The 26,202-nt window shown below is 46.0% G+C and overlaps 2 non-coding genes across 2 annotated transcripts; one reads left to right on the top strand and one right to left on the bottom strand.

Annotated features, from left to right (window-relative positions):
* Positions 1-9,993: 9,993 nt before the first annotated feature.
* On the bottom strand, positions 9,994-10,068 carry Trnat-ugu. The gene has a single exon. It is a non-coding gene; the product is annotated as a tRNA-Thr (tRNA).
* A 367-nt stretch (positions 10,069-10,435) lies between these two features.
* On the top strand, positions 10,436-10,510 carry Trnat-ugu. Its single transcript has one exon. It is a non-coding gene; the product is annotated as a tRNA-Thr (tRNA).
* Positions 10,511-26,202: the final 15,692 nt, after the last annotated feature.

The raw sequence follows: 26,202 nt of genomic DNA, 5'->3' as shown, positions 1-26,202 counted from the left end.
TTCAATACCTCCTCATTAGTTATGTGATTTACCCATCTAATCTTCAGCATTATTCTGTAGCACCACATTTCAAAAGCTTCTATTCTCTTCTTGTCTAAACTATTTATCGTCCATGTTTCACTTCCATACATGGCTACACTCCATACAAATGCTATGAGAAAAGACTTACTGACACTTAAATCTATACTCGATGTTAACAAATTTCTCTTCTTCAGAAACGCTTTCCTTGCCATTGCCAGTCTACATTTTATATCCTCTCTACTTCGACAATCATCACTTATTTTGCTCCCCAAATAGCAAAACTCCTTTACTACTTTAAGTGTCTCATTTCCGAATCTAATTCCCTCAGCATCACCCGACTTAATTCAACTACATTCCATTATCCTCGTTTTGCTTTTGTTGATGTTCATCTTGTATCCTCCTTTCAAGACACTGTCCATTCTGTTCAACTGCTCTTCGAAGTCCTTTGCTGTCTCTGACAGAATTACAATGTCATCGGCGAACCTCAACGTTTTTATTTCTTCTCCATGGATTTTAATTCCTACTCCGAATTTTTATTTTGTTTCCTTTACTGCTTGCTCAATATACAGATTGAATAACATCGGGGATAGGCTGAAACCCTATCTCACTCCCTTCCCAACCGCTGCTTCCCTTTCACACCCCTCGACTCTTTGTAACTGCCATCTGGTCTCTAGCTATCATAGTCACTTCATAACCTGCTTTCTTCAGATGGAAAGCATCCAATTCGGAACATACCATCACCATATTTTCCCAAGAGACTACGCCTAACTTTCGAAGCGGCCTAACTCTCCCCACACTGCCATCATTAAATGGAAGAACAGCATCACAAACACGCAAATTCAGTGCATCTTTACCTTCAAATACTGTTTTAGGAATTCTAGACCATATGACACTGTTCAATGGTTCATTTGAGTTCTGGAAGGACAAGGAACCAGTGAATGTAGCGCCCGAACAGGGCAGCCAACTGTGAGCACGAAATATTTTTACAAATCAGAAAATTAGGTTTCTGAAGTTCAAGATGTTGACATAAGGCAAAAGGGAGGCGTGGCAACATGGGCTGCCCTTAAAGTAAATGAATATTTAAAGCTTTTAATAGCTAAAATGTCTTTAAAAGCATATTTCTCTAGTAAAATTCTCTGCAAGGAATGTTTATGAACAAAAAAGTTTTTTTTTAAATTTTGCCCCCTACGAACGTACAATCTACCCTTAAAGTATATAATGAAGGAAGATGTTTCGACATATATCTACACCTGCATAGATACTCTAAAAATCACATTTAAGTGCCTGGCAGAGGGTCTTCAAACTACCTTGACAATAATTCTGTATTCTTCCATCTCGAACAGCGCGCGGGGAAAACTTAGACCTTCATCTTTCCGCCCGAGCACTGCTTTCCCTTATTTTGTTACGATTATCGTTTCTTTCTGTGTAGGTCGGCGTCAACGAAATATTTTCGCATTGGTGATAGGAATTTCGCGAAAAGATCCCGCCGCAACGAGAAACGCCCTTCCTTCAATGATGTCAACCCCAAATCTTGTATCATGTCAGACACACTCTCTCCCCTGGTTCGTGATAATACAAAAGTGCTGCTCTTCTTTGAACTTCTCGATGTACTCTGCCAATCCTATCTGGTAAGGATCCCAGACCGCGTAGCAGTACTCCAAAAAAGGACGGACAAGCGTAGTGTAGGCACTCTCCTTAGTAGCTCTGTTACATTTTCTAAGTGCCCTGCCAAGAAAACGCAAGCTTTTGTTTGCCTACCCCAAAACGTTTTCTGTGTTTTCTTTCCAATTTACGTTGTTCGTAAGTGCGATTCCTAGGTATTTAATTGAATTTACGGCCTTTAGCCTTTAGATTTCCCTGATTTATCGTGTGACCGAAATTGAACGGATTCCTTTTAGCACTCAGGTGAATAACCTTGCGATTTTCATTACTTTTCGCACCATACACATGTCTTTTCTTAATCATTTTGCAATTTGTTTCTATATTTTGATGACTCTACTAGACGGTAGATGACGGCATCATCTGCAAACAAGACGGCTGCTCAGATTGTCTCCCAAATCGTTAATATACAGATAAGGAACAGAAAAGGGCCTATAACACTACCTTGGGGAACGCCAGAAATCACTTCTGTTTTACTCGACGACTTTCTGTCAATTACTGCGAACTGTGACCTCTCTGGCAGGAAATCATGAATTCAGTCGCATAACTGAGATGATACTACATAAGCACGCAATTTCACTACAAGCCACTTGTGTGGTACAGTGTCTAAAGGCTTCTGGCTTATGAGCAGCCGCTCGACCATGAAATCCAAGTTTTCTCACCTCCCGCCTAACTGTCATAGTACTTGCAGTGGATCGTGATGCAGCTTGGAATTCCTGTGTGATGGTCTGGATAGATGTCCGCCTATTACACATTACGACCCTCTTCTGTCAGTCAACAGACGAGGTCGGCCTGTACGCTTTTGTGCTTTACGTCTCCCTTCACGATTACACTTCACTATCACATCGGAAACAGTGGACCTAGGGATGTTTAGGAGTGTGGAAATCCTGAGTACAGACGTATGACATAAGTGACAACAAATCACCTGACCACGTTCGAAGTCCGTGAGTTCTGCGGAGCGCCCCATTCTGCTCCCTCACGATGTCTAACGACTACAGAGGTCGCTGATGTGGAGTACCTGGCAGTAGGTGGCAGCACAATATGAAAAACGTAGAGAAAGCTTTTGACAATGTTAACTGGAATAGTCTCTTTCAAATTCTGAAGGTGGCAGGGGTAAAATACAGGGAGCGAAAGGCTATTTACAACTTGTACAGAAACCAGATGGCAGTTATAAGAGTCGAGGGACATGAAAGGGAAGCAGTGGTTGGGAAGGGAGTGAGACAGGGTTGTAGCCTCTCCCCGATGTTATTCAATCTGTATATTGAGCAAGCAGTGAAGGAAACAAAAGAAAAATTTGGTGTAGGTATTAAAATCCATGGAGAAGTAATAAAAACTTTGAGGTTTGCCGATGACATTGTCATTCTATCAGAGACAGGATAGGACTTGGAAGAGCAGTTGAACGGAATGGATAGTGTCTTGAAAGGAGGATACAAGATGAACATCAACAAAAGCAAAACGAAGATAATGGAATGTAATCGAATTAAGTCGGGTGATGCTGACGGAATTAGATTAGGAAATGAGACACGTACACTAGTAAAGGAGTTTTGCTATTTGGGGAGCAAAATAAGTGATGATGGTCGAAGTAGAGAGGATATAAAAAGTAGACTGGCAATGGCAAGGAAATCGTGTGGAAGTGAAACATGGACGATAACTAGTTTGGACAAGAAGAGAATAGAAGCTTTCGAAATTAGGTGCTACAGAAGAATGCTGAAGATTAGATGGGTAGGTCACATAACTAATGAGGAGGTATTGAATAGGATTGGGGAGAAGAGAAATATGTGGTACAACTTGACTAGAAGAAGGGACCGGTTGGTAGAACATGTTCGGAGGCATCAGGGGTCACAAATTTAGCACTGGAGGGCAGCGTGGAAGTTAAAAATCGTAGAGGGAGACCAAAAGATGAATACACTAAGCAGATTCAGAAGGATGTAGGCTGCAGTAGGTACTGGGAGATGAAGAAGCCTGCACAGGATAGAGTAGCATGGAGAGCTGCATCAAACCAGTCTCAGGACTGAAGACCACAACAACAACAATGATAGCTAGAAAGGCAAGAATGTACTCAAGAAATGCTAAGCCAGGGAGGATGAAGAAAATGCAGATGACGCCCATGATAAGGTGCAGCGATGGTCTAAGGTTAGCAACAAACTATGTTCATCTTTAAAGCCGGATTCCTCAGATTTTTTTTAATGATTTTGTACATTTTTTCAGGAACTTACCACCATATAACAGTGAAACTTACAGAAAATGGGCTGAACATGATGCATTTTTAGAAAAAGTTCAGTTTAATATTGTAGAAATTATGAATTAATTAAGATTAAACACGTGGAAAACATTTTACAACTTGCAATAAATTATCTGAAAAATAAATTATGCAAGCGACGTATGTAGAAAAATAGGTCAATGGAGAGAAACTCTTCCTCCAGCAGCCATTAAAAGTGTATAACATTGTCATGGACCACTCACGAGATAAATGTACCTGAAATTGACATATTTAACTTTGTAATAGAATTGGGGAGAAGAGGAGTTTGTGGCACAACTTGACACAAAGAAGGGACCGGTTGGTAGGACATGTTCGGAGGCATCAGGGGTCACAAATTTAGCACTGGAGGGCAGCGTGGAAGTTAAAAATCGTAGAGGGAGACCAAAAGATGAATACACTAAGCAGATTCAGAAGGATGTAGGCTGCAGTAGGTACTGGGAGATGAAGAAGCCTGCACAGGATAGAGTAGCATGGAGAGCTGCATCAAACCAGTCTCAGGACTGAAGACCACAACAACAACAATGATAGCTAGAAAGGCAAGAATGTACTCAAGAAATGCTAAGCCAGGGAGGATGAAGAAAATGCAGATGACGCCCATGATAAGGTGCAGCGATGGTCTAAGGTTAGCAACAAACTATGTTAATCTTTAAAGCCGGATTCCTCAGATTTTTTTTAATGATTTTGTACATTTTTTCAGGAACTTACCACCATATAACAGTGAAACTTACAGAAAATGGGCTGAACATGATGCATTTTTAGAAAAAGTTCAGTTTAATATTGTAGAAATTATGAATTAATTAAGATTAAACACGTGGAAAACATTTTACAACTTGCAATAAATTATCTGAAAAATAAATTATGCAAGCGACGTATGTAGAAAAATAGGTCAATGGAGAGAGACTCTTCCTCCAGCAGCCATTAAAAGTGTATAACATTGTCATGGACCACTCACGAGATAAATGTACCTGAAATTGACATATTTAACTTTGTAATAGAATTGGGGAGAAGAGGAGTTTGTGGCACAACTTGACACAAAGAAGGGACCGGTTGGTAGGACATGTTCTGAGGCACCACGGGATCACAAATTTAGCATTGAAGGGTAGCGTGGAGGTTAAAAATCGTAGAGGGAGACGAAGTATGTCAACAGACTGTGGTTGCTTCATTGCATGATTTAAGTATGAGACCAAATTCGTAGCGGTCTCTGGACAACCTGTTCATTAGAAAGGTCAGCCACCCCAGAGCTTTCGCATCGGCATCACAGGGCGAAGCGCTTCGCACCGAAGTGCGCCCTTGGGGGCTGGTGGTCTATCATAGGCGGCTGTGGCGTGAAGAGGCCACTCCCAAATCCGCAGTTGTGGGTGAGGGGAAGTACTTGCGGTGATAAGCAGTAATAATGGTCCCGGGATGGGACCCTGTGGGACACAGCGCAAGTGACGTCAGAGCGCTTATCAGGGCTGCGGCAGACGTACGAGTGGTCAAGCAGGGGCCACGGAGGGAGGGAGGGAGGGAGGGAGGGAGGGAGGGAGTGAGGGGATGCAGTGTGTGTGCGTGCGTGGGAGTAGAAGGGCAGATCAATAGCCGAGGAACTCAGCTAGGCGAAGCCGAAGCCGCGGGCAATGTGTGTGTGAGTGCGAGAGAGAGAGATCAAGGGGGGGGGGGGTAGGAAGGAAGGGAGAACGCATCGAGCAAGGGCGAATGTCACCCCCGGCCCACATCCGACTATCCCGGGCTATTCTTGGCGAAAGCCCTGCTGCCGCGGGAGAATACCGCCCACCAAGAGCGGAGAAGACGTTTCTTGTATTGCGCTAGGATGTGCTCTGCAGCGCAGATCCAGATCCGCAACTTCACTGGCTCCTGCAAGAGTGTGTATCGTTATACGCCGTCGTCCCACGTGGAGGAAAGGTCAGTTATTCTGGAAGTTGAGGGTACCACGGCAGTGGTTCCCAGCCTGAGGTAATTACCCCATAAGTGGTTAAATGAAATTTTCTCAGGGGTAAAAACCAAACGAATCGATTCAGTGACGAAACTAAATTATTTTCAAAAGATCATTACTACTACAACAATTTTCTGAGACTCTGATATAGATTATACAGGTAGTTTACAAATGAATATCGGGGTTTTAACGCTTTATACGAGGGCTATCCACAAAGTACATTACGTTTTGGAATTAAAAATAAATAAAGTATTGGAAATTTTTTTTATTATATACAGATGAAAGCCACACTTCAATACTACTTTTATACATAGTTGGCATTTAAATTAAGGCACTTATCGTAGCGATGGGCGAGCTTGGAAATTCCTTCGTCGTAAAATTCGGCCGCTTGCGCCTTCAACCACGTGGTTACCTCTTTTCAGACAGAAAAGGTGTGATTTTTGTGGATTTCCTGGAAAGGGGCACTACAATAAACTCTCAAAGGTATTGCCAAACTCTGCACAACCTCAGAAGAGCAATACAAAACTAGCGCAGGGGAAAGTTGGGCTCAAAGATCTTGCTGATTCACGACAACGCCCGGTCCCACACGGCAAATGCCACTCGTGAAGTTCTCGAATCTTTTAGGTGGGAGTTGTTTCCTCATCCGCCGTACAGTCCCGACCTGGCACCGAGCGACTTCCACTTATTCCCAGCAACGAAGAAGTGGTTGGCTGTGCAGCGTTTTGCTGACGACGCACAGCTTCGAGAAGAGGTAACCACGTGGTTGAAGGCGCAGGATGGCCGAATTTTACGACGAAGGAATTTCCAAGCTCGGCCATCGCTACGATAAGTGCTTAATTTAAATGGCAACTGTGTAGAAAAGTAGTATTTAAGTGTGGCTTTCATCTGTATATAATAAAAGAAATTTCCAATACTTTATTTATTTTTAATTCCAAAACGTAATGTACTTTGTGGATAGCCCTCGTAATATTTATTATACTGAACTTACAGTTATAAATGATATGCCAAATGAAAGAGCAACTCAAATGGTTGACATGACTCTGAGCACTATGGCACTAAACATCTGAGGTCATCAGTCCCCTAGAACTTAGAACTACTTAAACCTAACTAACCGAAGGATATCACACACATCCATGCCCGAGGCAGGATTCGAACCTGCGACCATAGCAGTCGGGCGGTTCCAGACTGAAGCGCCTAGAACCGCTCGGCTACCACGGCCGGCGAAAGAGCAACTCAAATAGTTTTACCAAGAACCTTATAAATGTTCAATGTGAGCACCATTTGTCACACGGCACACATCAAGTTGTAACGCCGGAAATGCATATCCTCCTATTTCCATCTATTGCACTGCAAATTCTTTTTCCTTATTTTGTTACCTGAGGATATGACGTCTCTGTGTCTTTATATATTGTAATCGTTTTACTATTTGTATATATATATTTATGCATTTATGTCGATGTATAATTGGTTTGTTTTGTGAATATTATTTGTACTTATACGCTGGGTCTAGCCTAGGGAAAACTATGCTGTCGAACGAATACATCGATAGGTCGTGTGGAGAACGAAAGTGTTAACTCTGTCGCGTGGAGCGCGGGCAGAGAGGAGTCTGGCTGGGGTAGTGCAGTGCAGCAGGTGTGTTGTGTGACGCTCCCGCGGGTTGCCGCGCTTTCGGGGTTTGGCAGCATGTAATTGCGCTCGACTTGCTATGATAGTTTCTGACATGGTGTCGCGGACGGGAAGCATTAGCTGGCGCACATCAAGAGCCCGTTTCGCCTGGTGACCGTGTCGAGAAGATGGCGCGCCAACATCCAGCTTCTGCAACAGCGGCGGCCGACAATGAGCGACTGTCGCCACCTCCTCGATCGACGACTGCAAACCTTCAATCAGCCAACAAGGAAGACTGGAAGCACGTAAAGTTTTAGAACTGTATGGCAGACCTCAGCTTTTAAAATTGTTGCATCACAAAATTACAGCAACTTAGCATGAACGTTTGTTGCTCATTGTCCCAATTGCATTATTAAGCAGGGTCCCCTCCTTTTCCGGAATGAACCCGAGTGTCGTTGAAATTCAAACGCCAGCATCATTCGATTTCACTGCTTTAATTTCAAAGTTCAGTTAAGGTATTCATAGCTGGCTACAATATTTAGATTACACAAGCACAAATTAAGAGTGCGAGTTTTGTTACCGTATTTTAACTTACCTGTGACTGCAGCTCAGCTTGGTACGTACAAAATTTTTCTATTGTTAATTGTTCAGAATCATTTAATTCAAGTTCAAAGTTAAATCTCTCATTTCTAAATTGCGTAGATTCGTGTAGCTTTTGAAATGATTGTTGAGGTAGTCCAAGACTAACCGTATTTTACCGAATTTCGATGTGCTTCAGAAAGAAAGCTCACTATTAACTTCAGTCACTAAATTAACTTTCGATTTTCCGGTTTTATTAATTCGTTTGCTAAATTAAGTCAGAGTGCAGCGAAATTTATTACTTCTGACAAACTTTCAGTTTTCACACTGCACGTGTCAACCTTCAGTTGCCACGCTTCTAGTGCTAATTATATGTGTAATAACCTTTCTTTTTTCAGTTACTATAGTAATTGTCCTTAGGACTGGCGACTGTAATTTCCCCCAAATCTTAAATATCTAATTACCGCTAGTTAATTGATAACGTAACGGCCGCACATTTACTTTCTTTATTAACTTTACCCCTTTTCAAAATTAATTTCCACCAGTTTCATTTGCAGTTTTCCTTTCATTTAGATGTAACCCTTTCCTCCCTCTTTATCGACAGATTAACTTCGGTGACGATTGCTTTTCCCAAATTTCCATTAGGTACACGCAGTTTAATTTTTCACTGTCATTAAGGACGATAAGTGAGGGGGAGGTTACAAAGTCTATAGCCGAGTTCTTCCCCAATGTTGATAAGTGTGCCTTCAGTGATGGTAGCAACAGCTGCTTCAATGCTGGTAGCGGAGGCACGTACACACGATCCTTGATGAAGCCCCAAAGGAAAAAAGTCGTACGGCGTTAGGTCGGGTGAACGTGGTAAGGAGCGTAAACGTTGGACGATAGAACAGTGGAAAAACGTTGTGTAGAGTGACGAACCACGGTACACAATGTGACGGTCCGATGGCAGGGTGTGAGTATGGCGAATGCCCGGTGAACGTCATCTGCCAGCGTGTGTAGTGCCGGCAGTAAAATTCTGAGGCGGTGGTGTTATGGTGTGGTCGTATTATTTTGCGTGACACTATCACAACACAGGCCTACATTGATGTTTTAAGGACCTTCTTGATTTCCACTATTAAAAGAGAAATTCGGGGATTGCGCCTGCATCTTTCAACACGATCGAGCACCTATTCACTATGCACGGCCTGTGGCGGAGTGGTTACACGACAGTAACATCCCTGGCCTGCACAGAGTCCCGACCTGAATCCTACAGAACACCTTTGGGATGTTTTGGAACGCCGACTTCGTGCCACGCCTCGATACCTCTCCTCAGTGCAGCACTCCGTGAACAATGGGCTGCCATTCCCCAAGAAACCTTCCAGCACCTGACTGAACGTATGCCAGCGAGAGTGAAAGATGTCATCAAGGCTAAGGGTGAGCCAACACCATACTGGATTCCAGCATTACCGATGGAGGGCGCCACGAACTTGTAACTCATTTTCAGCCAGGTGTCCGGATACTTTTGAACACACAGCGTACTTGCCGATGTTGCGTACGTGTATACGAAGTTAGACTGACATCCGATCATCTCTAGTGGGGGCTGCACTTTTCTTTTGCCAGGCAGTGTATTAGCACAGGTGGCTTGTTCAGCTGCCGTGTGGGTCGTTCTGGGAGGCTATACCGGACAGGTAATTCTTCCGGGGTATAAGTACTTACGAGGCAGTTACCGGGTAATTGTGTCCAACTAGCGCGCCCAGTCGTTCAGTCTCCGAGGTAAAGTACTGGGCTATTACAAATGATTGAAGCGATTTCATAAATTCACTGTAGCTCTATTGATTGACATATGGTCACGACAAACTACAGATACGCAGAAAAACTCATAAATGAAATAATTAAATAGACACCCTAGCTGCAAGCAGGCGTTGATACACTTCATTGGGGACATGTTGAAAATGTGTGCCCCGACCGGGACTCGAACCCGGGATCTCCTGCTTACATGGCAGACGCTCTATCCATCTGAGCCACCGCGGGCACAGAGGATAGTGCGTCTGCAGGGACTTATCCCTTGCACGCTCCCCGTGAGATCCACATTCCCAACATGTCCACACCACTACATTCGTAGTGCGCCTAATAGATGTTTGCCCATCATACTCATTACTCGTGGCAGATTAATCTACCAAGTCCCGTACGGGTTCCCGGCATTTGACCTTCTTGTGCGAACGCACACGCTATGCCCGAACCCGTACGGGACTTGGTAGATTAATCTGCCACGAGTAATAAGTATGATGCGCAAACATCTATTAGGTGCACTACGAATGTAGTGTTGTGGACATGTTGGGAATGTGGATCTCACGGGGAGCGTGCAAGGGATAAGTCCCTGCAGACGCACTATCCTCTGTGCCCGCGGTGGCTCAGATGGATAGAGCGTCTGCCATGTAAGTAGGAGATCCCGGGTTCGAGTCCCGGTCGGGGCACACATTTTCAACGTCCCCAATGAATATCAACGCCTGCTTGCAGCTAGGGTGTCTATTTAATTATCATTTCATTTCTAGCAAAGCTGCATGGTCATCCACGGTAACTGTTCTTTCGGGAACAGATACTACCGTCATATATAGTTAAAACTCATAAAGTTTTGTTCGGCTGAAGCCGCACTTCAGGTTTCTGCCGCCAGAGCGCTCGAGAGCGCAGTGAGACAAAATGGCGACAGGAGCCGAGAAAGCGTATGTCGTGCTTGAAATGCACTCTCATCAGTCAGTCATAACAGTGCAACGACACTTCAGGACGAAGTTCAACAAGGATCCACCGACTGCTAACTCCATTCGGCGATGGTATGCGCAGTTTTAAAGCTACTGGATGCCTCTGTAAGGGGAAATCGACGGGTCGGCCTGCAGCGAGCGAAGAAACGGTTGAACGCGTGCGGGCAAGTTTCACGCGTAGCCCGCGGAAGTCGACGAATAAAGCAAGCAGGGAGCTAAACGTACCACAGCCGACGGTTTGGAAAATCTTACGGAAAAGGCTAAAGCAGAAGCATTTCTTAAACAGGAGATTGGAAAACCGATGGATAGGCCGTGGTGGAGATCATGATCAGCAATTCATGTCATGGGCTCCACCATGCGGTTTCTTTTTGTGGGGTTATGTGAAAGATTCAGTGTTTAAACCTCCTCTACCAAGAAACGTGCCAGAACTGCGAGCTCGAATCAACGATGCTTTCGAACTCATTGATGGGGACATGCTGCGCCGAGTGTGGGAGGAACTTGATTATCGGCTTGATGTCTGCCGAATCACTGAAGGGGCACATATCGAACATTCGTGAATGCCTAAAAAAACTTTTTTAGTTTTTGTATATGTGTGCAAAGCATTGTGAAAATATCTCAAATAATAAAGTTATTGTAGAGCTGTTAAATCGCTTCAATCATTTGTAATAACCCTGTAGGTCTCGGAGGTTTCTCGCGTCTCACGAGACGGCGGCGGACTTCAAATATGCATTGCCCGAGAGTGGTTGCTGGCTTGAGCCTCCCCCGACACAAGGCCAGGGGAAATGGCTTGTGGGGAAACAAGCAGCCCGCGGGCGCGCTTTTCCGTCAGCCTTCGGGAAAGCTTCATCACTCTTGCATCCCGCTCTTCGCCAAACTCTGTAAGCAGGTCCTACTGCCAAAAGCTGCGAACAAAAGGGCCGTATACGGGGGAAAGCGAAGTCTTTCGCGACAACAACATCCCTTCCAGAACACAAAATATTGCTGGACTACTCGCGGTGTCTTGTTTGAGTTATGAAAGGTCGCACATTAAATTACTTCTACGGCCTTGTTCTACATCAGTATCTACAGTGTGGTGAGCAACGTAAAGTGGGTGGCAGAAGGTTCTTTTTGTTGCTAACGGCAAAAAATCGCAAAACCAACTTTTGCGACATAGACGAAAGTTGGTACGTGTGTTTCTACGTTTGAAAGTTTATGACTGTACCAATTTCGCGCCAGTCGCTTAAGAGTCGCGTTGGTAGCGCTACAATGAGGATGCAGATCAGTTGTTGTTGTTGTTGTTGTGGTCTTCAGTCCTGAGACTGGTTTGATGCAGGTCTCCATGCTACTCTATCCTGTGCAAGCTTCTTCATCTCCCAGTACCTACTGCAATCTTCATCTCCCAGTACCTACTGCAACCTACATCCTTCTGAATCTGCTTAGTGCATTCATCTCTTGGTCTCCCTCTACGATTTTTACCCTCCAATGCTAAATGTGTGATCTCTTGATGCCTGAGAACATGTCCTACCAACCGATCCCTTCTTCTAGTCAAGTTGTGCTACAGACTTCTCTTTTCCCCAATCCTATTCGATACCTCCTCATTAGTTATGTGATCTACCCATCTAACCTTCAGCATTCTTCTGTACCACCACATTTCAAAAGCTTCTATTCTCTTCTTGTCCAAACTATTTATCATCCACGTTTCATTTCCATACATGGCTACACTCCATACAAATACTTTCAGAAAAGACTTCCTGACATTTAAATCTATACTCGATGTTAACAAATTTCTCTTCTTCAGAAACGATTTCCTTGCCATTGCCAGTCTACATTTTATATCTTCTCTACTTCGACCATCATCAGTTATTTTACTCCCTAAATAGCAAAACTCCTTTACTACTTTAAGTGTGTCATTTCCTAATCTAATACCCTCAACATCACCCGACTTAATTCGACTACATTCCATTATCCTCGTTTTGCTTTTGTTGATGTTCATCTTATACTCTCCTTTCAAGACACTGTCCATTCCGTTCAACTGCTCTTCCAGGTCCTTTGCTGTCTGTGACAGAATTACAATGTCATCGGCAAACCTCAAAGTTTTTATTTCTTCTCCATGAATTTTAATACCTACTCCGATTTTTCTTTTGTCTCCTTTATTGCTAGCTCAATATACAGATTGAATAGCATCGGGGAGAGGCTACAACCCTGTCTCACTCCCTTCCCAACCACTGCTTCCCTTTCGTGTCCCTGGACTCTTATAACTGCCATCTGGTTTTTGTACAAATTGTAAATAGACTTTCGCTCCCTGTATTTTACCCCTGCCACGTTCAGAATTTGAAAGACAGTATTCCAGTCAACATTGTCAAAAGCTTTCTATCAGTCCGCAAATGCTAGAAACGTAGGTTTGTCTTTCCTTAATCTTTCTTCTAAGATAAGGTTTCCTTCAAATACACGCTGCAGCGGCTATGAGCGTCCGTACCTTTGCAATTGAACGTCGTTAGCTCCTGTTAGTCAACAGTGTCTGTGTCCGCCCCGATAGCTGATTTGTCAGCGCGACGGACTGCCGTCCTAAGGTGCCCGGGTTCGATTCCCGGCTGGGTCGGGGATTTTCTCCGCTCAGGGACTGGGTGTTGTATTGTCTTCATCATCAACCTGGAGAAGACTTTTCTTGAGATATAAGGGGCGTTCGAGAAGAAACGAGCCGGAGGCATAATTACAGAAACCAGTAACTGTATATAAGAAGTACTGACCCTGGCTGTTGAGACAGTTGTACCACTGTGACTGTGAACGGCTGTCTCATAAAGTTCCCGGGACTGTGATGTTAACCAGTTCCGCACGTACAGCTGGGCGTCGTCGTCCGAGTGAATCGTTTGCCCCTATCCTGACGTTCTTCTTTGACCAAGATGGTCCCCTTCTGAGTCACTTCCTGCAGCACGGGACAGCAGTGAATGCCAACCTGAAGATGTCTAAATAAGGTGAAACACGTAGTTAAAAAACTAAAATTGCAACCACGACTGTTTTCAACCAATAATGCCCAGCGTTACTCGCAAACCTTGAGCACCGTTCGCCAAGTGATCAAATCGAAACGACCAGGCAATCTCGCCCGTGGGGTCAATCTGCTCCACGACAATGTGGAACCTCATAAGGCCAACACAGTCAGGGCAGAAATTCAAGTGGGAGGTTCTCGGCCACCCTCCATACAGTCCGGACCTCTCTCCCTGTCATTACGCCATTTTTCGTCCCCTTAAAAGGGCTCTGAGGGGCAAACGATTCACCTCAGACGACAACGTCCAACTGTACGTGCAGAACTGGTTGATGTTGCAGCCCTGGGTATTTTATGAGACAGCCATTCACCGGCTTGTGGCACAGCCGGACAAGTGTCTCAACAGACGGGGTCAATAATTCTAACACACAGCTTCTGGTTTCTGTACTTATGCCTCCGGCTCGCTTCTTTTCGAAAGCCCTTTATATTTAGCCTTTCTTATGTATATGTCTGTCCGCCCCGATAGCTGAATGGTCACCGTGTCGGACTGCCGTCCTAAGGGGCCCGGGTTCGATTCCCGGCTGGGTCGAGGATTTTCTCCGCTCAGGGACTGGGTGATTGTGCTGTCTTCACCATCATCTCATCCCCATCCGTCCCGATAGCTGAATGGTCACCGTGCCGGACTGCCGTCCTATGGGGCCTGGGTTCGATTCCCGGCTGGGTCGAGGATTTTCTCTGCTCAGGGACTGCGTGATTATGCTGTCTTTACCATCATTTCATCCCCATCCGTCCCGATAGCTGAATGGTCACCGTGGCAGACTGCCGTCCTATGGGGCCGGGGTTCGATTCCCGGCTGGGTCGGGGATTTTCTCCGCTCAGGGACTGGATGATTGTGCTGTCTTCACCATCATTTCATCCCCATCCGTCCCGATAGCTGAATGGTCACCGTGCCAGACTGCCGTCCTAAGGAGTCCGGGTTTGATTCCCGGCTGGGTCGGAGATTTTCTCTGCTCAGGGACTGGATGATTGTGCTGTCTTCACCATCATTTCATCCCCATCCGTCCCGATAGCTGAATGGTCACCGTGCCGGACTGCCGTCCTACGGGGCCGGGTTCAATTCCCGGCTGGATCGGGGATTTTCTCTACTCAGGGACTGGGTGATGTCTTCACCATCATTTCATCCCCACCCGGCGCGCAGCTCGCCCAATGTGGCGTCGAATGGAATAAGACCTGCACCAAGGCGGCCAGACTTGGCCCATAAGGGGCCTCCCGGCCAATGACGCGAAACGCTCATTTCCATTTCAATAGTGTCTGTAAGACTGCAATGAAGCCATTACCACCACCTCACTGAGTTTGAATGGGGCCGTGTAGGAGGGCTACGAAAAGCTGGATGTTCATTCTGCAGTACTGCAGAGAGATGGCAGAAATATAGCCACTGTACGTGACTGTTGGCAGCGGTGCTCACGAGAGTGTACAGTCGCAAGAAGACCGGGCTCCGAACAGCACTACCGAGTGGGAAGACCATTGTGTTCGGCATATTGGCTCTGGCACGCCATAATGCATCTGCAGTTGCAGCCAGCTGGTGCGGCCGTGCGGTTCTGGGCGCTTCAGTCTGGAACCGTGTGACCGCTACGGTCGCAGGTTCGAATCCTGCCTCGGGCATGGATGTGTGTGATGTCCTTAGGTTAGGTAGGCTTAAGTAGTTCTAAGTTCTAGGGGACTGATGACCTCAGATGTTAAGTCCCATAGTGCTCAGAGGCATTTGAACCATTTTTTTTATTGCAGTTGCAATTGGAGGAGCAGTTGGCACCACACTGCCACAACTAACTGTTGCAAATCGGTTACTTCAAGGACAGCTCAGAGCCACTGACCCTAAACCACCACCATTTGAGACTTCAGTTGTACCAAGCGAGAGCTCATTGGAGGGTAGGATGGAGGTCTGTTGTGTTTTCTGATGAAAGGTGGTCCTCTGCCTCGGTGCCAGTGATGGCCGTGTTGTTGTAACTGTAGGCAATTTTAATTTTTATTCTTGCTTTTGTGACAATAATAATAGTCGAAGCTCCATAGGCAAACAGCCAGCTGACATTACGAAATAGTCCACCAGGACGTACGGACAAGATAAGCGATGGAGGCTGCCAAGTATGGCTTGTTAATCTAATAATTTAGTCAGAATGAGATTTTCCCTCTGCAACGGAGTGCAGCTTCCTGGCAGATTAAAACTGTGTGCCGGACCGAGACTCGAACTCGGGACCTTTGCCTTTCGCGGGCAAGTGCTCTACCAACTGAGCTACAATAGCATGACTCACGCCCCGTCCTCACAGCTTTACTTCTGCCAGTACCTCGTCTCCTACCTTACAAACATTACAGAAGCTCTCTCAAATAACTTAGTGTTTGACTTCCTGCCAGAGGAAGCAGCACGAATCAGACTTGCGCAATGGAAGACGCAAACACCAGGGCGATAATACGGCAAGAGAAAGTGTCAGTCACGTGCGGAAAGACCCGTGTGGAACCAAACTAAGTTGTGTGCAGCTAGAAACGAAAGTGTCGTGTGGAACCGAAGGCATTCTTGCGCAAGCCGACCAATTAGAAATGAGAGTGTCGTGTGGAACTGTAGGCATTCTTGTGCAATCCGATCACTTAGAAATGAAAGGGCCGTGTGGAACAAATTAACTCGTGTGCATCCAAGTACATGAGAAACGAAATAAAAGGCCGGGCAGCGGAACAGCTAGAGGCAGAGATTCAGATTCAGACTGAGAGCCAGTGCCGGCAGTTCGGAGATTCCGCAGCGAGACGCCGGCGGGGCCGAGTAGGCCCGTAGCAGCCGATACAGCCGACAGAGACTTCAACTACGAGAAGACGGTGATAGACTGTGGTGGACACTCGGGAACTGCACGTCGAGTACGATTTTTAGAGTTTCATTGGAATAGTGTTGAACAGAGGCTGTTGCTTTGTCTCAATTACTTAGAGAAATTTCAGTGCTAACCAAGAACAAGTGATTGCTTTGTACTTGTTTCTTATATGTACTGGCAATTACACTACTGGCCATTAAAATTGCTACACCAAGAAGAAATGCAGATGATAAACAGGTATTCATTGGACAAATGTATAATGCTAGAACTGACATGTAATTACATTTTCACGCAATTTGGGTGCACAGATCCCGAGAAATCTGTACCCAGAATAACTACCTCCGGCCGTAATAACGACCTTGATACGTCTGGGCATTGAATCAAACACAGCTTGGATGGCGTGTACAGGTACAGCTGCTCATGCAGCTTCAACACGATACCACAGTTCATCAAGAGTAGTGACTGGCGTATTGTGACGAGCCAGTTGCTCGCCCACCATTGACCAGACGTTTTCAATTGGTGAGAGATCTGGAGAATGTGCTGGCCAGGGCAGCAGTCGAACATTTTCTGTATCCAGAAAGGCCCGTACAGGACCTGCAACATGCGGTCGTGCATTATCCTGCTGAAATGTAGGGTTACGCAGGGATCGGATGAAGGGTAAAGCCACGGGGCGTAACACATCTGAAATGTAACGCCCACTGTTCAAAGTGCCGTCAGTGAGAACAAGAGGTGACCGAGAAGTGTAACCGATGGCACCCCATACCATCACGCAAGGTGATACGCCAGTATGCCGATGACGAATACACGCTTGCAATGTGCGTTCACCGCGATGTCGCCAAACACGGATGCGACCATCACGATGCTGTAAACAGAACCTGGATTGATCCGAAAAAACGACGTTTTGCCATTCGTGCACCCAGGTTCGTCGTCGAGTACACCATCGCAGGCGCTCCTGTCTGTGATGCAGCGTCAAGGGTAACCGCAGCCACGGTCTCCGAGCTGATAGTCCGTGCTGCTGCAAACGTCGTCGAACTGTTCGTGCAGATGGTTGTTGTCTTGCAAACGTCCCCATCTGTTGACTCAGTGATCGAGACGTGGCTGCACGATCCGTTACAGCCATGCGTATAAGATGCCTGTCATCTCGACTGCTAGTGATACGAGGCCGTTGGGATCCAGCACGGTGTTCCGTATTACCCTCCTGAACCCACCGATTCCATATTCTGCTAACATTCATTGGATCTCGACCAACACGAGCAGCAATGTCGCGATACGATAAACCGGAATCGCGATAGGCTACAATCCGACCTTTATCAAAGTCGGAAACGTGATGGTACGCATTTCTCCTGCTTACACGAGGCATCACAACAACGTTTCACCAGGCAACGCCGGTCAACAGTTGTTTGTGTATGACAAATCTGTTGGGAACTTTCCTCATGTCATCACGTTGTAGGTGTCGCCACCGGCGTCAACCTTGGGTGAATGCTCTGAAAAGCTAATCATTTGCATAACACAGCATCTTCTGCATGTCGGTTAAATTTCGCGTCTGTAGCACGTCATCTTCGTGGTGTAGCAATTTTAATGGCCAGTAGTGTAGCTTTGAAGTAGCAAATCAGAATAAATAGACAGTATCTTAGTAAGGGGTTTATGGAATTATGGTCCAACAAACCACGTAAGTATATGTGAGAATAAACTTGATGGAAACTAACCATCTTTTCCGTCTATTTCAATTCTCTAACCTATTTTCATGAAACTTATTTGCTTCCAACCAAGGAGACTCTCCCCCTCTCATCTCCGATATAAAGATTGACAGCAATTTGTAACTAACCCATTGTCGTTAACGTCCCGATTGGGCTACGCAGTTCGCACTTACCCGATTCTGCTATAGTGAGGCTGTGCCGGGACGCGACAGTGTGTTGGTTAGGAGGCCAGTTGGGGACCTGCAACCAGCCTGTCTACATGCTAGACACATTGGACCTACGTCTAGTTTAAGTCAGATGGAAATGGAAATGAGAGTTTGGCGTCATTGGTCGGGAGGTCCCGTGCGGGGCAGGTCCGGCCTCCTTGGCGCAGCTCTTATTACATTCGACGCCACATTGGCCGACCCAAGCACCGGATGGGGATGAAATGATGATGAAGACAACACAACAGCCAGTCCCTGAGAGGAGAAAATCTCCTACCTAGCCGGCAATCGAAACCGGGCCCGTAGGACGGCAAGCCGTCACGCTGATCACTCAGCTATCGGGGCGGACAACTTAGATTTAGTGGTATGTAAGCCTAGGGATCAATTACTTCACCAGTTTGGTACCATAGGAACTTACCAAAAATTTCCAAATAAAAAAGAAAAAATGTAGTGCAGGAGGAGAAGGAGGTGTTAGCAGGAGTCCGAAAGAGCTTGATAGATCACAACAAGAGAGATGTGGTCGGACAGCTCAGGTGTTAACAACGTCGGAGAAATTAGGAAGACTGCACTGTAGTTCCTTCTCTAGATTGTCGCACAGATGACAAAATGGTAGATATCGAAATAGATGACAGAGGAATAGAGAAACAATTAAAATCGTTCAAAAGAGGAAAGGCCGCTGGACCTGATGGGATACCAGTTCGACTCTACACAGAGTACGCGAAGGAACTTGGACCCCTTCTTGCAGCGATGTAGCGCAGGTCTCTAGAAGAGCGTAGCGTTCCAAAGGATTGGAAAAGGGCACAGGTCATCCCTGTTTTCAAGAGGGGACGTCGAACAGATGTGCAGAACTATACACCTATATCTCTAACGTCGATCAGTTGCAGAATTTTGTAAGACGTATTGTGTTCGAGTATAATGACTTTTCTGGATATTAGAAATCTACTCTGTAGGAATCAGCATGGGTTTCGAAAAAGACGATCGTGTGAAACCCAGCTCGCGCTATTCGTCCACGAGACTCAGAGGGCCATAGACACGGGTTCCCAGGTACATGCCGTGTTTCTTGACTTCCGCAAGGCGTTCGATACAGTTCCCAATAGTCGTTTAATGTATAAAGTAATAGCATATGGACTATGAGACCAATTGTGTAATTGGATTGATGAGTTCCTAGATAACAGAACGCAGCGTGTCGTTCTCAATGGAGGGAAGTCGTCCGAAGTAAGAGTGATTTCAGGTGTGCCGCAGGGGAGTGTCGTAGGACCGTTGCTGTTCACAAGATATATAAATGACCTTGTGGATGACATCGGAAGTTCACTGAGGCTTTTTGCGGATGATGCTGTGGTATATCGAGAGGTTGTAACAGTGGAAAATTGTACTGAAATGCAGGAGGATCGGCAACGATTTGACGCATGGTGCAAGGAATGGCAATTGAATCTCAATGTAGACAAGTGTAAAGTGCTGCGAATACATCGAAAGAAAGATCCCATATCATTTAGCTACAATATAGCAGGTCAGTAACTGGAAGCAATTCCATAAATTATCTGGGTAGTAGGCATTAAGAGTGATTTAAAGCGGAATGACCATATAAAATTAATCTTCGGTATTGCAGATGCCAGACTGAGATTCATTGGAAGAATCCTAAGGAAATGCAATCCGAAAAAAAGGAAGTAGGTTACAGTACACTTGTTCGCCCAATGCTTGGATACTGCTCAGCAGTGTGGGATCCGTACCAGATAGGGTTGATAGGAGAGATAGAGAAGATCCAACGGAGATCATTTAGTAAAAGCGTTACGGAGATGATAAATAGACTTAAGTGGAACACTCTGCAAGACAGACGCTCAGTAGCTCGGTATGGGCTTTTGTTGAAGTTTCAAGAACGTGCTTTAACCGAGGAGTCAAGCAGTATATTACTCTCTCCAACGTATATCTCGCGAAGAGACCATGAGGATAAAATCAGAGAGATTAGAGCCCACACAGAGGCATTCCGACAATCTGTCTTTCCACGAACAATACGAGACTGGAATACAAGGGAGAACCGATAGAGGTACTCAAGGTACCCTCCGCCACACACCCGTCAGGTGGCTTGCGGAGTGTGGATGTAGATGTAGAATTTTAAGGTCAGTTTACCACGCGGAGTTTCTCTCTAAGATCGCTTCTTGCTTGCGTCCGTTTATTAAAATACGACGAGAGGCACAAAGTAAAAAGTGTAAAATACGATCCTCGGCCAACTCTGTACATCATTACGCAACGTACCAGACAGCGGCAATATCGAGCAAGGGCCATTCATCACGGCAGCCGCCGCACCTGTTGAGACGACGGCCAGATTACTCCAAACTTCGTGACGCGCGCCCTTCGAGGCCCTTAATTCCGCACTCACACCTGTAACAACTTTGCGAGCCGGCCGGGGAGCAAAGTGCGAAGTTTTTAGCGCCAAATTTGCTGCAGCAACTTTGCACGATAAGCGGCCCAAATGATGGACTACCGGTTCCACCTACCTGCTCCATCGCCTCTTCATAATAACTCTCAGTCCCTCAACCTCCAACACCCCTCCCCCTATCCTGCCCCCTCTCGCACACCACCGTCCCATTGCATTCCGCCATCCAACCCCCGACGCCTCTCAAATCTTACCTCCATTTTGGCATACGAGGGAACTTCCTTGACCAAAGAAGATGCAGTAAATCTGTGCAACAAAATGGCTAAAATGGTGAACTGTCTTCAGTCGAAGGTTGCCTATCTAACAGCTTCCGTGGGCAACAAATCCATAAATATCACAAAAAAAGTGTGTATGTACGAGTGGAGTTCAATAAGTAATACTGCACTTTTTTTCTCGTACAGTTTCGGAATGCACAAAGAAAATGCACACTTGAATGCTACTTGATAATCAGTTTCCTCCCTGTCAAATGTAGGAAGACAGAGGCAATACCTACCCTACATTTTACTTAACAAGAGAGCTTGAAGACAAACGTTTATAGAAATTTGTAGATTTAGAGAATGCTTTTGACAATGTTTGCCGGCCGGTGTGGCCGAGGGGTTCTAGGCGCTTCAGTCCGTAACCGCGCGACCGCCAGGGTCGCAGGTTCAAGTCCTGCCTCGGGCATGGGTGTGTGTGATGTCCTTAGGTTAGTTAGGTTTAAGTAGTTCTAAGTTCTAGGGGCTGATGACCACAGATGTTAAGTCCCATAGTGCTCAGAGTCATTTGACTATGTTTACCTGACCAGTCTCCTCAATTTTGAAGGCAACAGAGATAAAAAAATGCATAAAGGGAAGCATTGTTTTACGAAAACTTATACAAATTCATGTTCATAAATTAAGGTAACTGCAGAATGTGGTGCCACACAACGTGGCACTACACAAAACTGGCGCTAATGGCATAGCCACATAGGGAACACACACGACACACATCTGTAGGTCCACGGTATTGGTGGTAAGTTGAGAAAACCGTCCCGAAACACGTGCTACAAAACGCCACTGTTTCCTGCGCATGTACCCCCATGTCAGTATGGGATATGATCACCGTGCACACGTACACAGACCGCACAACGGGTTGGCATACTCTGGATCAGGTGTTCGAGCAGCTGCTGGGGTATAGCCTCCCATTCTTGCACCAGTGCCTGTCGGAGCTCCTGAAGTGTCGTAGGGGTGTGAAGACGTTCAGCGATACGTCGACCGAGAGCATCCCAGACGTGCTCGATGGGGTTTAGGTCTGGAGAACAGGCAGGCCACTCCATTCGAGGTACTCCTCCACGATGGCAGCTCGGTGGGACCGTGCGTTATTATCCATCAGGAGGAAGGTGGGACCCACTGCACCCCTGAAAAGGCGGACATACTGGTGCAAAATGACGTCCCGATACACCTGACCTGTTACAGTTCCTCTGTCAAAGACATGCAGGGGTGTACGTGCACCAATCATAATCCCACCCCACACCATCAAACCACGACCTCCATACAGGACATTAAGGGGTCGGTATCTGGTTCCTGGTTCACACCAGATGAAAACCCAGCGAGAATCACTGTCCAGACTATACCTGGACTCGTCCGTGAACATGACCTGGGACCACTGTTCCAATGACCATGTACTGTTTTCTTGACACCAGGCTTTACGGGCTCTCCTGTGACCAGGGTTCAGTGGAATGCACCTTGCAGGTCTCCAGTCTGTTCAGTCGTCTGTAGACTGTGTGTCTGGAGACAACTTTTCCAGTGGCTGCGGTAAGGTCCCGAGCGAGGCTACCTGCAGTACTCCGTGGCCGTCTGCGGGCACTGATGGTGAGATATCGGTCTTCTTGTGGTGCTGTACACTGTGGACGCCCCGTACTGTAGCGCCTGGACACGTTTCCTGTCTGCTGGAATCGTTGCCGTAATCTCGAGATCACACTACGTGGCACACGGAGGACCCGTGCCACGACCTGCTGTATTTGACCAGCCTCCAGTCGCCCTAGTATTCTACCCCTCATAACGTCATAAATGTGTGTTCTTTGAGACATTTTGAACACACAGTCACCATTAGCACGTCTGAAAACGTCTGCACACTTACTCGCTGCACCGTACTCTGACATGCACCAACACACCTCTGCGTATGTGGACTGCTGCCAGCTCCACCGTGCGAAGACCGCAGATCAAATGCACCGCACGGTCATACCCCGAGGTCGTTTAAACCCGCAAACTGCCTACCAGAGCGTTGTTTCACTATGTATCAGCATTATCCTTAATTTATGATCATAGTCCCATAAGATTTCACACACATTTGAACATTTTTACTGTTTCTCTGCTCGTCTCTATTTACGTGTGAACTGCAACTGCCCAAATCGCTGCAGGTGACCGGCTGGCCTTTGCTGTCCAAGTTAAATGCGCCGCTAAAGCTCTTGTCCCCCATCATCGCTCAATGAGCAGGTAATACAGTGTTTGATGTTGCTAGACTGTGACGGACAGGGGACACGAATATCCAGTGCGACTCAAGTAAACGTGCAAGAATACACGGTGTAATGTATACATAAGTTTTATTCTTATAATGAACAGAGTGTAACACAGGAACGTATAATAACCCGACAAGCACACGTGATACTGAAGTTGCGGTCTAGACGCAAATTGTGGTGCAGTTGAGAGGCGACACGACGGCAGGTGTTCGGTTCTGTCAGAGTCTGCAGCAACAGTTCCCGCGCTACCAGAACGCGAAAGAAACAGAGTGGCTGCAGCGAATCGCGAGAGAAGGGCAGATCAAAGCGGCGGCAACGCGAATCACTGCTTCTGCAAGTCCCGTGGGCCAGAGCCGCTCTTGACGGAGTCTGTTACCAAAGACCAAAGGGAATGCCTAATGAAGGGCCTAAGTGTGTGCTCGTCTCGAGTACTGCGTGTCGTGTGTGTGTGTGTGTGTGTGTGTGTGTGTGTGTGTGTGTGTGTGTGAGAGAGAGAGAGAGAGAGAGAGAGAGAGAAGAGCGAGAGGGGGGGGGGGGCGGGGCACGTAGAGTGTGTGTGTGTGTGTGTGTTGGAGCGACAGAGAAAGAATGAGAGAAAAAATAAGAGAGCGAGGGAAGTGGACGGAAGAATTATAGGGTAGTGCAAGGGGACTTGGGAGATAGAATGTGAAAAGGAAACGAAGTGAGGGAAAAATACAAAGTGAAAGTAGGGAGAAGTTGAAGACGGGGAGGGAGAGAGAAGCGCAGTGATAGAAAAAGCATAAGATTATGACAGGTAGCGATGGGAGATGGGGAACGTGGGGCTAATAGAGCAAGGTTGTTTGTCCTATTTGTTGGTTTCTTGGTTGATGTGGGGGAGAGGACCTAACAGCGAAGTCATCGGTCCCATCGCGTTAGGGAAGGATGGGGAAGGAAGTTATTTTTTTATATATTTATTATTATTTATCAAAGCCCCGTTCGGATGATATTTTACATCCTCTTTTGAATGGAGCCGTTTCTGATCTTGACGTCAGTGAGGATGATGGTGGTGATGATGCGCGATAGCAATGGAAATACTATCAAAAAATGGTTCAAATGGCTCTGAGCACTATGGGACTTAGGGACTTAACATCTGAGGTCATCAGTCCCCTAGAACTTAGAACTACTTAAACCTAACTAACCTAAGGACATCACACACATCCATGCCCGAGGCAGGATTCGAACCTGCGACAGTAGCTGCAGCGCGGTTCTAGATTGAAACGCCTAGAACAGCTCGGCCACAACGGCCGGCTATTAGAAACTTATCATAACGTGAACTCCATCCATAGACGCTGGTGTGCCTATCTATACCGACCGACCACGGTGTAACCCCTCCCCCCCCCCCCCCCCTTCCAATGGCGTCCTTTGAATGCTGTGTGAAGAGACGCGTGGTTGGCACACCGCTCTCCCGGCTGTTGTCAGTTCTCGTGACCTTGCAGCCGCTACTGCTCATTCGAGTAGCTCCTCAGTTGTCAGAAAAATGCCGACACTCCCTTTCCATTTCTTTCACGAAGGAAAAATCCTTGGCAGTGTAGGGAATCGAACCCGGGTCCTCTGCATGGCAAGGACTCGCGTTGACCACCTCTTTTTTTTTTCTTTATGGATCGTTGTATTTGACCTTAGCGGACGTCACATGTCATCCGTTGAAGTTCGTTTTTGACCCCTTCACTCTTATTATTATTATTATTATTATTATTACAGACACCAACCAGCTCTCTGATCGAACACGCTGAGCTACCGTTCCGGCCAGCACTCAAGCATGGAGGCCGCTACTCTTCATTATTATGAACAATCAATTATACAAACCACCTTCCCTCGTGAACCACTATACCTGTTACTCAGAAACGTAATCCAAACAATAGTTCATGACTAGACCGCGGATTTTAGGTAAAAAGCTATTTTGTTCCTGAGTGCCTATTTGCATAAAAATTTGTACTTATGCGTTTCATGACTATTTACACTTAATAGCGTTAACTCTATAGGACCTAAAAAAGCCTATTTCGACGTTAGTGCCTATTTTTGCCTATTTCGGCTTTAATAGCCTAAAAAGTGCCTATTTCATCGTATAAGACAGTGGCTCCAAGTTTTTCCACACTATACGACAGATGGAAAAAAATATTTTCTGCCCAGCGTGCAGCAAGGTGGCTACTTGATATGCGCTCATGCTTCGTATTTGCCTAACACTTCGGTCTTTTTTAATTTTTTTATATCGCTATCCCTGTTCATACCAAATACTCTTTATACGTGTTTTATTATTCATATGTAAAAAATAGATCACGGATCTTTAGGTTGAAACCTATTTTTTTCCTAAGCTCCAATTTGCATATAAGTTGGTACTTACGCGTTTCATGACTACCCAAACTGAATACCGTTAGTTCTATAGGACCTTAAGTTGCGAATTTCGACGTTGACGCCTAATTTTGCCTATTTCGGCATCAAAATTCTAAAAAGTACCTATTTCGTTGATCTGACATAGAGTTCTTGTGTTTCAAAGATTAGAAAAAGGAAGTAAACTTAGGGCTTCACGTCTCGTCGAAGGCGAAGGTCGTTGGAGACTGTTTACAATTCCTTTGCTTGCCTTACTACCAACAGCACTCGGCACTGTTGAATGGTCATCCATCCAAGTACGCGTGGAGCGCAACAGTGCTTAACTTCGGTGAGCGAATGGGAACCGGTCAAAGATTTGAGTTACACATTACAACCGAACGTGGGAGTACTAAATGTTATATTTGAAAATATTTCGTTCATAGGATTCTGGCCAGCTGTGTATTTTCGCA

This window comes from Schistocerca piceifrons, chromosome 11, assembly GCF_021461385.2.
Source record: "Schistocerca piceifrons isolate TAMUIC-IGC-003096 chromosome 11, iqSchPice1.1, whole genome shotgun sequence".
Lineage (NCBI taxonomy): Eukaryota > Metazoa > Arthropoda > Insecta > Orthoptera > Acrididae > Schistocerca > Schistocerca piceifrons.
This window is presented reverse-complemented; position numbering and strand designations above follow the sequence as displayed.